The sequence below is a fragment of the Triticum urartu genome, unplaced genomic scaffold (genome assembly GCF_056163025.1).
Source record: "Triticum urartu cultivar PI428250 unplaced genomic scaffold, HENAU_Tu73 scaffold2, whole genome shotgun sequence".
Taxonomy (NCBI): domain Eukaryota; kingdom Viridiplantae; phylum Streptophyta; class Magnoliopsida; order Poales; family Poaceae; genus Triticum; species Triticum urartu.
In genome coordinates, this window is record NW_028260368.1 from 13,951,058 (window position 1) to 13,966,057 (window position 15,000).

The 15,000-nt window shown below is 32.4% G+C and overlaps 1 non-coding gene across 1 annotated transcript; it reads left to right on the plus strand.

Annotated features, from left to right (window-relative positions):
- Positions 1 to 5,674: 5,674 nt before the first annotated feature.
- On the plus strand, positions 5,675 to 5,754 carry TRNAL-UAG (transfer RNA leucine (anticodon UAG)). Its single transcript has one exon. It is a non-coding gene; the product is annotated as a tRNA-Leu (tRNA).
- Positions 5,755 to 15,000: the final 9,246 nt, after the last annotated feature.

A 15,000-nucleotide genomic window follows, 5' to 3' on the forward strand; every position in this document is an offset into this window, starting at 1 on the left:
CGATCTATTATCCACCTCTGTATCTATTCTTTCTTAGCTAAACAGGTGGAAGATCTATCCAATTTGGTTATATTATATCATGGACTCGAAAAACGGATCTGAATTTGACTGAAATGCACGATCTTCACAGGTATCACTTTTCACGATACCTAAAAGGTGGAATAGCGATTTTCGAACCATTTCCTATAAGAGAATGGTTTCCTTACTTTGAGAAATGGATTCTTATATCAAACTATAGCTATTGCATTAAAGAAGAAAAGAAACTAATAGAAGTCGAAGACGCGGAATGATAGTGAATAGAGAGAAAGATTCTTCTGATTTTCTTGTTTCTATCTACTAGACGCCGTAGAGAATTGAGAATTTTCATGTCTTTCAATTCTCGTACTCGTAATTGGAAAGTTATGGAAGGAGACCCATCATTTTGCAATGAAAACAACATATAAAACTCTGGACAATTTCGAAATCAGGCCAAGCGTCTTAATACATATGCAAAAAAATTCATTATTGGCCCACCATTGATTAGAAGATTTAGCTTGTATGAATCGCTATTGGTTTGATACGAATAATGACAATCGTTTCAGTATGTTAAGGATACAGATGTATCCACAATTCATTTAGAGTTACTTAATAGTCTATTTCTTATACCATATCTCTATCCCGTGAAATTCTCGAGCCAAAAGATGGATGCATATGCTGTGTTTCATTTTGCTAAATGATATCAATTAAATGGTGTATCAATTCCATAAATTGCATATAGCAATAAATAAATCAGCAAAATTCTTTCTAATATTTTAGATAGAAGAAACATTTCTTCTATCTAAAATATTAGAAAGAATGTACCCTTCTATCCAAATCCAATTTGCATCGATAAAATAAATCCAAATTCCAGTAGTAGATGAATAATTGCAAATTTGTGTGTGTACGAGATTAGAATAACTTCAAAATAACTGACATAATTTTGTATTTTTCCTGATCAGAAAAATACATGAAAAAGAAAGGAGGTAGAAAAATTTTTGGATTTATGGTTAAAGAAGAAAAAGAAGAAAACAGGGGTTCTGTTGAATTTCAAGTATTCAGTTTCACCAATAAGATACGGAGACTTGCTTCACATTTGGAATTACACAAAAAAGATTTTTCATCGGAAAGAGGTCTACGAAGACTTTTGGGAAAACGTCGACGTTTGCTGGCTTATTTGGCAAAGAAAAATAGAGTACGTTATAAGAAATTAATCGGTCAGTTGAATATTCGGGAGCAGTAATTTAATCGTTCAAATTTTTTTCTTGTTTTATTATTTTTTTAGTAGTCTCTATAGTAGTCTTAGATTTTTCATTTTGATGAGCCTCGCTTTGAGGAATTCATGGAATAATCCATTTTCATGGAATAATGAATTAAGGAAGAAAGGATATGAGTCTACCGCTTACAAGAAAAGATCTCATGATAGTCAATATGGGCCCTCAACACCCATCAATGCATGGTGTTCTTCGACTGATCGTTACTCTCGATGGTGAGGATGTTATTGATTGTGAACCCATATTAGGGTATTTACACAGAGGAATGGAAAAAATCGCGGAAAACCGAACTATTATACAATACTTACCTTATGTAACAAGGATATAGAGAGATTGTAGAAAGGGATAGGATAGTTATTTTTTGCAAGAGACTTGTTGTAAATTCCTTAACTTAAGAACGAAAAAGAATAAAAACACAGATACATAACATAAAAAAAAGAATAAATAAGACGAGATTCGACCTCCCCCTACATATTTAATTTCCTCTCCTATACAAAAACTAGCAAGACCCACTCCATTGGTAATTCCATCAATAACACCCTTATCAAAAAACTCCGTGAGTTCGGTTAACCCTCTTATACCGAGGGTAAAGACCCTAGTATAGAAAATATCTATATAACCACGATTATATGACCAACTGTATATATTTTTTTTTACTTGATCTAAAAATTCTTTTTTAGGATTTCCTTTGTAAAAAGAGTTTATTAAATCCAAATCTGAAAAAAAGAATAAGCGGATCCATAGAAGATATATGCTATGAATAAACCAAGATAGCTAGACTTACAGAAGAAATTGCATTAGTAATAAATTCATATGAATTTACAAAAGAATTAGAACTTTCCTGGTAAAGTTTATTGAGGGAGTAACCACTTTGATAATATGGTTAACTCTGCTATTCCATTACCAATCCCTCCATTATCAAAAGAGATTCCTATGAATCCAATGAACAAAGTGAAAAGTAGTAATATAAGAAGAGGAAATAACATAGTATTTCCCGTTTCATGCGGATAGGCAAAAGTTTTTTTAGCCCCAAAAGACGTAGTAAAGGATCCTATCCTATTTCTTGTATTACCTTGAATTTTTGGTATATTTGTGAAAAAAAAGAAACTCCACTCTTCGTGTTGATAAAACGAAATCCCTATTCACTCCTTTGGGTATCCTTTTTCCCATATGATATGAATACAAGGAACTCTCTTAGTGCTACTGTAATTTGAAAATGAACACGCAAATACCCATCAAATGTAAGTAAATAATCCGAAACATAAAAAGGCAGTTAATCCTGCAGTAAAGGAGGCTATTATTCCAAAAAAGGGCGAATACAACCACTATTACTAAGGATTTCATCTTTGACCAGAAGCAAGCAAGAGGTGGAATACCACAAAGAGAAGTGTACCCATAAAAAAGTAGTTCTTGTGATTGGAATGTATTTCTTAAACCGCCCCATAAGAACCATATTTTGACTTTTATCTGGTGAATATCCAACAAGAGGTTCCATTGAATGAATACGGATCCGGATCCCAAGAACAATAAAGCTTTTGAATAAGCATGAGTGATCAATGGAATAAAGCAGCTTGATAAGAACCTATACCTAGAGCTAACATCCATATAACCCAATTGAGACATTGTAGAATAGGCTAAGCTTCTTTTAATATCTCTCTGAGCAAGAGCTAAGTAGCTCCTAAGAATAGTGTTATTGTACCTACTAAAGAAATAAAACTCATTATCAAAGTAAAGATATGAAAGAGGAAGAAGTCGAGGCTAGAAGAAAATTCCCGCAGCAACCATAGTTGCTGCGTGTATAAGAGCCGAAATAGGAGTGGGCCCTTCCATAGCATCGGGTAACCATACGTGAAGAGGGAATTGTGCGGATTTCGCAACTGCACCAAGGAATATAAAAAAGCACACAAAGTAGTAAGTAAAGAGTTAATTCCATTATTAGGAATCCAGTTATTAGCTATTTTGAACAAATCCCTAAACTCTAAACTACCTGTTATCCAAAAAAAACCTAAAATTCCTATAATAGACCAAAATCCCCTACACGATTAGTTACAAAAGCTTTTTTGACAAGCACTCGCTGCGATTGGTCGTGTAAACCAAAAGCCTATCAATAAATAAGAACACATTCCCACGAGTTCCCAAAAAATAATAAATTTGTATCAAATTGGAGCTAGTAACCAATCCCAACATGGAAGTATGAAAAAACTTATATAAACAAAAAATCTCAAATATCCTTCATCGTGAGACATATAACCATCACTATAAATAAGAACCAGGATTCCTACAGTAGTAATTAGTATTACATAATAGAAGTAAGTGGGTCAATCAAGTATCCCAAATTCTAACGAAAAATCATTATTGACGGCTCAAGACCATAGATATTGATAGATCGAACTTCCATTTATTTGTTGAATAGACAGTTGAACTGAGAATACCATAGCTATACTTAAGAGTAAACACTAGGAAAAGCCCATATGCGACGAAGATTTTTTGTTGCTGTCGGAATAAGAATAAGGCCAAATCCATTGACATAATAACTGGAAGTGGGAGAAGAGGGATTACCCATGCATATTGATATACTTCAATTTTTACTTCAATTTTTCTATAAAATTGTTTCCGATTCACCAAACCAATTCTTATCTCTTTCTGAAAGAATAAATAAAAAGAATAAGAAAAAATACTGAAATTCTTAATTTTTCCAAAATTTATCTCATTGAAATAATTAAAAATTAAGAATGGGTTTAGTTGGTTAAATTAAAAAAGTTAATAAAATAACTAGGTAACGAAGTTATTTTATTAACTAAATAAAGATATTTATAAAAATAAAAAAAAAAAAGTGGAATCATTTTACTTTCTATTCATAATTCATTTTTATATTTCTTTAAAACAAAGATGAAACAGCTCTCTTGTTCCATAATTAACTGATTGAGTGAATTCCAATGAAAACCTATGTTTATAAGAAATTATCGAATAGTCCTTACTTCATATAGAACTAAAATTCTAATGACTATAAATTACCTAAGTTTTAGAATGTCTTGTTTAAGAGACTCAGTATTTTTTGTTTTGATTGGAATTCCTTTCCTTTATGGAATACCATTCTGAACTTAATTAACTATTTTCATTTTCCCTTCTTTTTATCCCCCCGTCTTATCTTATATGGGGGATAGGCTTCCATACCATATATCTATATATGGAGTATACTTGATATATAAATAGATATAAATAGATTTAAATGAGAAACCCTTCTATATATTCTATATTATTAAAAAAAAAGTATAAAATATATAAAGAAAAAATGTTAAAAAATTCTTGTTGTCTTATCCGCATTAGACAAAATGAAGTAAAAAATAATTCAAAATTTAAGTATCTTTCAGTATCTAAGTATAAATACTAATAAAAAGAAGAAAGAAGGATTGATTTGCAGCAATAGATGTCTTTCACATACAACTAGAAAAAAGTAATTTCCTTTTTGAATGGCAGTTCCAAAAAAACGTACTTCAATGTCAAAAAAGCGTATTCGTAAAAATATTTGGAAGAAAAAGACTTATTTTTCCATAGTACAATCTTATTCTTTAGTAAAATCAAGATCATTTTCGAGCGGTAATGAGCATCCAAAACCAAAGGGTTTTTCTGGGCAACAAACAAATAATAAGATTTTGGAATAATATGAATTGACTTATCAAAAAAGAATTCCAATTATTTAATAATTTGGATTCTTCTTTGAATGTACTTTTATGTGTCGAATTACTCGGTACAATATTCTTAGAACAAAAAACCCCTCTTATCTTATATATACAAGAAAAAAAAAGTTTTGTTTGGTATACTGTGTGCTAAGTATTCTTTTCCTATCAATGAACTTTTCATAATTTTCCTAATAGAATCCTCATATTCTATTAGGAAAATTATGAAAAGTGGAGTATTCTTACAATAGGACTTACAACTTCCACCTATCTTCTCCAAAATCATAAGGTTAGTAAATCTTATTAATAAGAGCATAAAGACTTTCATTCTAGAAATTTTTAAAAAATCCAAAAAGCCTTTTCTATTTATCCATTTTATTTTAATTTCATCATTAAATAGAAACCCTTTTGGATTTTTTTCATTGTATTGAAAGAATTTTCAAAATGTAAAGGGGAAATTAATTAGAAAAAATTAGTTCTATAATTGCAAGTTAGAAAAAAGAAGTTCCAACTCTTTCAAGCAGTGTTTGTGTTTCTATTGGGCAAAGCAAGAGTTTATTGTAAAAAAAAAAAATGGAAACGATACTACCAAACGAAGTCTATTTTAATGAAAACTCTAATGTTCCTAAATTTTATGGACTTTCCCAATATCGACGATTCCCAAGATAATAGCTATTATTCTTTTAAGTTACCTATTATTTGAAGTTAGCCGCCATGGTGAAATTGGTAGACACGCTGCTCTTAGGAAGCAGTGCTCAAGCATCTCGGTTCGAATCCGAGTGGCGGCATTCTTGAAAAAGAATACAATAGATTAGAAATCAATTCGAAATTTACAATTTTGTAATGGGACCTTCCCCTTATGCTATTTGCAACTTTAGAACATATACTAACTCATATCTCTTTCTCAACGATTTCAATTGTGATTACGATTCATTTTATAACCTTATTAGTTCGTGAACTTGGAGGATTACGCGATTCGTCAGAAAAAGGAATGATAGTTACTTTTTTCTCTATAACAGGATTCTTAGTTTCTCGTTGGGCTTCCTCGGGACATTTTCCATTAAGTAATTTATATGAGTCATTGATCTTCCTTTCATGGGCCCTGTATATTCTTCATACCATTCCTAAAATACAGAACTCTAAAAATGATTTAAGCACAATAACTACGCCAAGTACTATTTTAACGCAAGGCTTTGCCACATCGGGTCTTTTAACTGAAATGCATCAATCCACGATACTAGTACCTGCTCTACAATCTCAGTGGTTAATGATGCATGTCAGTATGATGTTATTAAGCTATGCAACTCTTTTGTGCGGATCCTTATTATCTGCCGCTATTCTAATCATTAGATTTCGAAATAATTTCCATTTCTTTTCTAAAAAGAAAAAAAATGTTTTAAATAAAACATTTTTCTTTAGTGATATTAAATATTTTTATGCAAAAAGAAGTGCTTTAAAAAGAACCTCTGTCCCTTCATTTCCAAATTATTACAAATATCAATTAACGGAGCGTTTGGATTCTTGGAGTTATCGTGTCATTAGCCTAGGATTTACCCTTTTAACCGTAGGTATTCTTTGTGGAGCAGTATGGGCTAATGAGGCCTGGGGATCCTATTGGAATTGGGATCCTAAGGAAACTTGGGCATTTATTACTTGGACCATATTCGCAATTTATTTACATAGTAGAACAAATCCAAATTGGAAGGGTACGAATTCTGCACTTATAGCTTTGATAGGATTTCTTATAATTTGGATTTGTTATTTTGGTATAAATCTATTAGGAATAGGCTTACATAGTTATGGTTCGTTTACATTAACACCTAAATGATTACATAAAATAAAACCTTCATGAAATGAAGGTTTTTACTTTTATGTTTTATTTGAGAACCCCTTGAACGCCTTATCAAAGGGTTCTCAAAAATTCGAGATAGATCTAATTATACTTTTTTACTTATTTCTGCATTATATACTTTTTTACTTATTTCTGCATTAATAGAGCAGACGAGTAAAAAAAAGCAAACCTATTTAGGATAATAATTGTAAGAGAGCTCTACCCTGTCAACGGATAGGGAGAGAACAAAATCTGGATAAATACCAATTCCTATTACTGGTAAAAAGATACAGATTAAAATAAAGAGTTCTCGTGGTCCAGAATCCACAAAATTTGCGTTGGAACATTAAATAGCTTGTATCCATAGAACATCTGGCGTAAACATAGATAATAAATAAATAGGAGTTAATATCATTCCAATTGCCATTACAAAAGTAATTAGTGTTTTTGGCATTAACAGAAATTTGGACTAGTAATTTAGTCCAAAAAAATACTACTAATTCTGCGACAAAACCACTCATTCCTGGTAAGGCAAGAGAAGCCATTGAAAGCTACTAAACATGGTAAAAATTTTAGGCATTGGGATAGATATTCCCCCCAGTTCGTTCGAGATAAACAAGACGCATTCTATCAGAAGCGGTTCCTGCCAAGAAAAAAAGTGTAAGCACAATAAATCCATGGGATAATATTTGTAAAATAGCTCCATTGAGTCCAATGTTGGTTATGGAACCAATTCCCTATAATTATGAAACCCATGTGAGATACAGCAGGAATAAGCTATTCTTTTTGAAATTTTCGTTTGACAAGAGAAGTTGAAGCTGCATAGATTATTTGGATCGCTCCTATTATTACTAACCAGGGCGAAAATAGATAATGAGCATGAGGTAACAATTCCATGTTGATCCGAATCAATCCATATGCTCCCATCTTTAATAATATTCCCGCTAAAAGCATACATGTACTATATTGTGCTTCCCCATGGGTATCTGGTAACCACGTATGTAGGGGTATAATCGGCAATTTGACAGCATAAGCAATAAGGAAGCCAAAATATAAAAGTATTTCCAAGGGTACTGGCAGGGTATGATTGATTAATTAATCTTTCCAAATCTAATCCTGGTTCGTTGGAACCACTATAAGCCCATACCCAGAACTCCGATAAGAAAAAAATGGAACCGCCTGCAGTATACAAAATAAACTTTGTAGCTGAATATAGACGCCTCTTCCCCCCCCACATGGATAAAAGTAAGTAAACAGGAATTAATTCTAACTCCCACATGATAAAAAAAAGTAAAAGGTCTCGCGAAGAAAATAATCCTATTTGACCCACCTATACATTGCGAGCATCAGGAAATAGAATAATCGCGAATCCGTGTAATTGGCAAGCTGCTAAAGTAGCTAAATGTAGTGATAAATCCTGTCAATAAAATAGATCTAATGAAAGTCCATCGATTCCCAATCTCCAGTGGAAATCGAAGACATCTATCCATTTATAATCCTCCTTTTAATTGGATTAAGGGATCCTCCAGTTGGAATGATAACGAACGCATAAGTCATTAGAAGGATTCTAATAAACAAATAGATATAGTATACCACCTAACGACTTTGTTTCCCTTATGAGGTAAAAAGAAAATTAATGAACCTGCAAATATCGGCAAAACAACAAGTATTGTTAACCAAGGAAAATAACTCATGATAAAGTGATAAAGACAAGATACGTTTTGACCAGAAAAGCCCGTGCTCGATTATTTCGAGCACAGGCTTCTTCGGTAAAGAGGAATCAGACGATTCGAGTGAAGTTTTTTGTAACGTATCAATAAGATAGAGCATGCTACGTGTTGTTTCAGGCCCTAATAAACGCGGACACTTAAAAAAATCTGTCGGGCAGGCAGATTCACATCTCTTACAACCCACACAATCTTCGGTTCTCGGCGCGGAAGCAATTTGCTTGGCTTTTACATCCATCCCAGGGTATCATTTCTAATACATCTGATGGACAAGCTCGTACACATTTGAGTGCATCCTATACATGTATCGTAAATTTTTACGGAATGTGACATGGATCTATAAATTTTTCTTTTCAACATAAAATTTTTCGATCTGGTAAAATGAAATTAGTACTATAATGAGTCATATGTATTGTAGACACAGACGAAGCAATGGTTTATCCAAACTTCAAAAAAAAAAATCTATTTTTTAATCTGTTTGTGAGAAAGCGTGAAGAGAGCCAAGAGACTTTAATTTTGGATTTCAACAATAAATAAGAAATAAGAAAGAATTTTACGAATTGTACAGACGAATTCGAATTAGCCAATAAATTGGGCTATCGTCTTTTCAATATAAATTATTGCAAATTCAAATTGCAATATCAATGAATTACAAATACAAAAATTCATTTAAGTGAAAAAGAATACTATGCAATAATCTACTAAAAAATATGGATATTCTCAAATAATACTAAGAAAAATAGTATTGATTTCTATTTATTTTAATATGTGCGCCTTTGTTTAGAGGATTCTATGTCTAATATTCAAAAGTCTAATTATTCAATAAATTAGATTGATTGATTACGAGTGGATTTCCTATTACGATGGATGGAAGACAGATGGATAGTCCAATAGCGGCTTCAGCAGCTGCAAGGGCTATAACAAAAATTGCGAAATATCTCCTTTTAATTGGCGACTATCAAATAGATCAGAAAATGTACGAGATTTAGATTAATTGAATTCAGTATAAGTTCAAGACATATTAGAGCTCTAACCATGTTTCGGCTTGTGATCAATCCATAGATACCAATCGAAAATAAATAGACACTCAAAAAAAGTACATGCTCAAACATCATTAACTAACTCCTTATCAATCTCGATTCATTTCAATATGAGGGCAAGAATTGAACCGATTCAATTAATTACAATAGAACAATTACACAACAAAAGAAAAAAAAAAAAAAAAAAAAGGAGGTATTTGTTGGCAGTAGATGGATTTTACTAAATCAAAATTGTGATTCTTTAGTTATTTATTTTAGATTTGCAATTTCTTATAATTTGTACTTTTTCTAAGTTTTCTTATTGCCGAGCCATAGTAATTGCACCTATTAAAGAAACTAGAAGAATTATGGAAATGAGTTCAAACGGAAGATAAAAATCGGTTGCTAAATGAATTCCAATTTGTTGAACATTATTTATGAGACCCTGTTTCTACTATTTGGTTTGATCTTGTAGTCCAAAGAATTCCATACCACGACGTATCTGGGATAGTAGTCATTAGTGAAAAAACAATAGTTATACAAACGAGTGAAGTGAACCATCTCCAATAGTCCAATAATTCTTATCTTTAGACCATTCTGAGCCATTTACGAACATTACAGCGAATATGATCAAGACATTTATGGCTCCCACATAAATAAGAAGTTGTGCGACAGCTACAAAGTAGGAATTTAATAAAAAATAGAATAAGGATATACAAACAAGAACTTAATCCCAGCGAAAAGGCAGAATAAATGGGGTTGTAAGTAATACTACTCCTAGACCCCCTAGTAGAAGAACAAATCCCCCAAATAGCATAAGAATCTCATGTATTGGTCCAGGTAAATCCATTATGGATACAAAAGAAATTAATAGTATAAAATTTTTCATGAACTGACTAAAACTAAAGGATTCAAGGAAGGAAAAAAGGATTAGGGTATTTTTTTGTGTATAAACTTATAGTTATAAAATTATATTATATCACGACAATCTAGTCTGATTTAAAATAAGAAATAATTTCCAATAAGCAGTAGGTTTTCGTTTTTCTTTATAGTTAATTTTAAAGTTTAATAAAGAATTATTAGATTTTTATAACAGAAAGACAAAATCAAAGTTTAGTAATCAGTAATCGTTCTTGAATTCGAAGATTTTACTTTGTGTTTATTATAACTTTCAGACGAATCTTCCTAATTGTTTGAATTGTGTAATCTCCCATTATGGAGATTGGTAACCGACTTAAAGCAATTTGATTGTAATTCAATTCATGACGATCATAGGTAGAAAAGTTTCATATTCTTCAGTCATTGATAAACAGCTTGTTGGACAGTACTCACACACAATTGCCACAAAATATACAAACTCCGAAATCAATACTATAATTAAGCAATTGTTTTCTTTTAATATCCTTTTCAATCTCCAATCCACAACGGGTAAATCTATCGGACATACGCGAACACATACTTCACACGCAATACATTTATCAAATTCAAAGTGGATTCGCCCTCGGAAACGCTCTGGTGTAATTGATTTTTCATAAGGGTAGTGAATCGTTATAGGTAAACGATTTGTGTGGGATAAGGTAGTTATGAACTTTGACCTATGTACCTTGTAGCACGTATTGTGTTGTTGACCATAACTCATGAACCCAGTTACCATAGGAACATATTCATTCTAAATATCTATGAAAAAGATATGTATCTTTCTCTTGTTTGAGAGAGCTTTTGTGTTGAAAATATTCTTACTATTATTGTATTATCTTATTTATAGTGAACAAGTTGAGAAGAGGTTGTTAATAAGAGATTGCCCAGGGAAATAGGTAAAAGAAATTTCCATCCAAGATTTAATAACTGATCATTCTCATCCTCGGTAAAGTCCATCTTATTGTGATAGAAATGAAGAGAAATAAATAAGCTTTAGTTAATGTAATAAATATACCCATTGTCATTTCCAAAATTCCAACTGCTTTATTCATTTGGAAAAAATCAAAAAAGGATATATAGGGAATAGATAATTCCACCCGCCCAAGTAGAGAACTGTTACAAATAAAGAAGAAACTAATAAATTTAGGTAAGAAACAAGATAAAATAAACCATATTTGATACCGGAATATTCAGTTTGGTAACCTGCTACTAATTCTTCCTCCGCTTCTGGTAAATCAAAGGGTAATCTTTCACATTCTGCCAAAGAAGAAATTAAAAAAACCAGAAAACCTATAGGCTGACGCCAAATATTCCATCCAAAAAAACCGTATTTTGACTGTGCTTCAACTATATCAACTGTACTTGAACTGTTTAGATAATCATAGTCGGTGATAACATCACAGTTCCCACGCAATTTCAAAACGTACATGAAACCTAGCTTCATACGGCTTCTCTATGATCAGAAAAAGGAAAGGACTGTTTTGTTCCTAGCCCCGGGGGCGTAGATAGAATTAGATAAATAAAATAGATTTGAAAGTCCTAAATTAGACCAAAAGGAATTCCGTCTGCTAAGAATAAGAAAAAAGCGCTTCCGAATTGATCTCATCCTTTATAATATAATGAAAATTTTTCTTGTTCAGTAATAACTTAATCTTGGAATAAAACACTTGTTACTTGTTATAGGTATTCAATTAATAAATGGAAAGAGTTGGGGTATTAGTTCATGAGCAATTCTGCATGAATATGGATAGAGGAAGGAAATAATGAAATTTTTTCTAGTGCACTCCATATCTTTTTTACTATTCTTCTTTCCCCAGGGAGGGGGTATTTAAAAAGAAAAAATGGGATAAAGGGTTAATTCCGTTCTTGATAGCCATTTCCTTAACAAGTGAATGGGAACATACTCTGGATCCGGAATCCGAAGAAAGTACTACTTGATAATTTCTACAAATTGCAAGTACTTATTATGATTCCCTTTTATGGGCAAAAATCTCTAATGTTTTAGATTTTCCATTACTAATCCTTTATGTACTTTAGTGTTCCTAACCCTTCACTAACTTTTGGTGGATTCTTCTTATGGATTATCTAAGTTATAGTAATAACTAGGAGTATTCTAGTAATGGAATTCCATATCGTGAATCCTTTATTCTTGGCCGCTTCAAGATATGATGACTAATTAAAAAATATCAACCTTGGGATAAAGAGTTAACACTGCTTATGTTTACTTCCACTTTTTTCTTGTACGTAGGAAATGAGATTTTTTCTTTTTACTACAAATTTATAAGCTGTTTTGTTTCACTCATATAGCTATCTAGTTTAACTTACCAACCCAAATACTAAATAAGAAAAGGAATATAAATAGTTAATGGATTTTATAGGTAAAAGATCTATTTTAACGAATCACACGTAGAGATATTGCTAGCACACAAAAAGTTAATGGTATTTCATAACTAATGGATTGAGCAGCAGCTCGTAGACCGCCTGAAAAAGAATATTTATTATTTGAGCTATATCCTGCCATAAGAAGACCAATAGGAGCTATACTTGCAAATGCAATCATGAAAAAAAAACACCAATACTAAGATCGGCTAAAACAAAATGATATCCCAAAGGGATAACTAAAAAACTTAATAAAACTGATATGACTGCTATAGAGGGATCCAATGCTAAATAAAGAAATATCTCCTCGGGATGGCAGAATATCTTCTTTAAAAGTAGCTTAGTCCATCTGCTATAGCTTGAAGCAGGCCCAGGGGGCCAGCATATTCAGGACCAATACGTTGTTTGTATCGACGCAGATATTTCTCTTTCTAACCACACAATTACGAGTACCTCTATTGTTATTCCAAAAGGAGGGTCAAAATGGGTAGAATCGATATCAGTCCATAGACTTCTTTTAAATAATTCCAATTTTCGAAACAGAATTGATAGTTTCTACCTCTACCCTATCTATTATCATTTCAACGATCAACTTCCCCCATAATGATCTCTATACCTACCTAATATCGTCATGATATCAGCCAATTTTCTATTTTTTTAACTAGCTGAGGAAGAATTTGCAAATTAATAAACCGGTGGACGGATTTTCCATCTCCAGGGGAAGGGAAAAGGCTATCATTCTCCTACTAGATAAATCCCTAATTCACCTTTGGGGCTTCTACTCTTACATAAAGCTCTTGTCTTGACAATTCAAAATTGGGCGAAGGTTTTTTACCAAGAAATTATACTCAAAATCATTCCATTCAGAATTATTTTCTTTCTTAAAGCGTCGGACTTCTAAATTTTCATAAGGTCCTCCAGGAATTTTTTCTACAGCTTGTTGAATTATTTTGATGGATTCCTCATTTCACCAATTCGTACTAATAGCGAGCTAACGAATCCCCTTCTTTTTGCCATTGGACTTTCCAATCAAATTGGTTGTAAGACTCATAAGGATCTACTTTACGAAGATCCCATTGTATTCCAGAAGCTCGTACATCGGTCCCGATAAGCCCCAATTTACTGCTTCTTCTCCGCTAATAAAACCTACTCCTTCCAACCTCGCTCTAAAAAAATTGGATTCTGTGTAATAAGTTGTTGATATTCAACAACTCCGCGTAAAAAATAATCCACAGAAATCTAAACATTTATCGATCCATCCATAAGGTAGATCGGCGGCTACTCCTCCGATGCGAAAGTAATTGTGCATCATTCGCATACCTTGTAGCAGCTTCAAATAGATCATATATTAATTCTCTCTCTCTAAAAAATATAGAAAAAAGGAGTCTGTGCGCCGAGATCCGCCAATAAAAGGTCCAGCCATAGCAAGTGAGAAGCTATCCGGCTTAATTCTAACATAATTACCCTAATATAGCTGGCTCTTTGTGGTATTTGAATATTCTCCAAGAATTCTGGTGCATTTACTGTTATTGCTTCTGTAAACATAGTAGCTAAATAATCCCACCTTGTTACATAAGGTAATATTGTATAATAGTTCGGTTTTCCGCGATTTTTTTCATTCCTCTGTGTAAATACCCTAATATGGGTTCACAATCAATAACATCCTCACCATCGAGAGTAACGATCAGTCGAAGAACACCATGCATTGATGGGTGTTGAGGGCCCATATTGACTATCATGAGATCTTTTCTTGTAAGCGGTAGACTCCTATCCTTTTCTTCCTTAATTCATTATTCCATGAAAATGGATTATTCCATGAATTCCTCAAAGCGAGGCTCATCAAAAATGAAAAATCTAAGACTACTATAAGACTACTAAAAAAATAATAAACAAGAAAAAAAATTTGAACGATTAAATTACTGCTCCCGAATATTCAACTGACCGATTAATTTCTTATAAGTACTCTATTTTTCTTTGCCAAATAAGCCAGCAAACGTCGACGTTTTCCCAAAAGTCTTCGTAGACCTCTTTCCGATGAAAAATCTTTATTGTGTAATTCCAAATGTGAAGCAAGTCTCCGTATCTTATTGGTGAAAACTGAATACTTGAAATTCAACAGAACCCCTGTTTTCTTCTTTTTCTTCTTTAAACCATAAATCC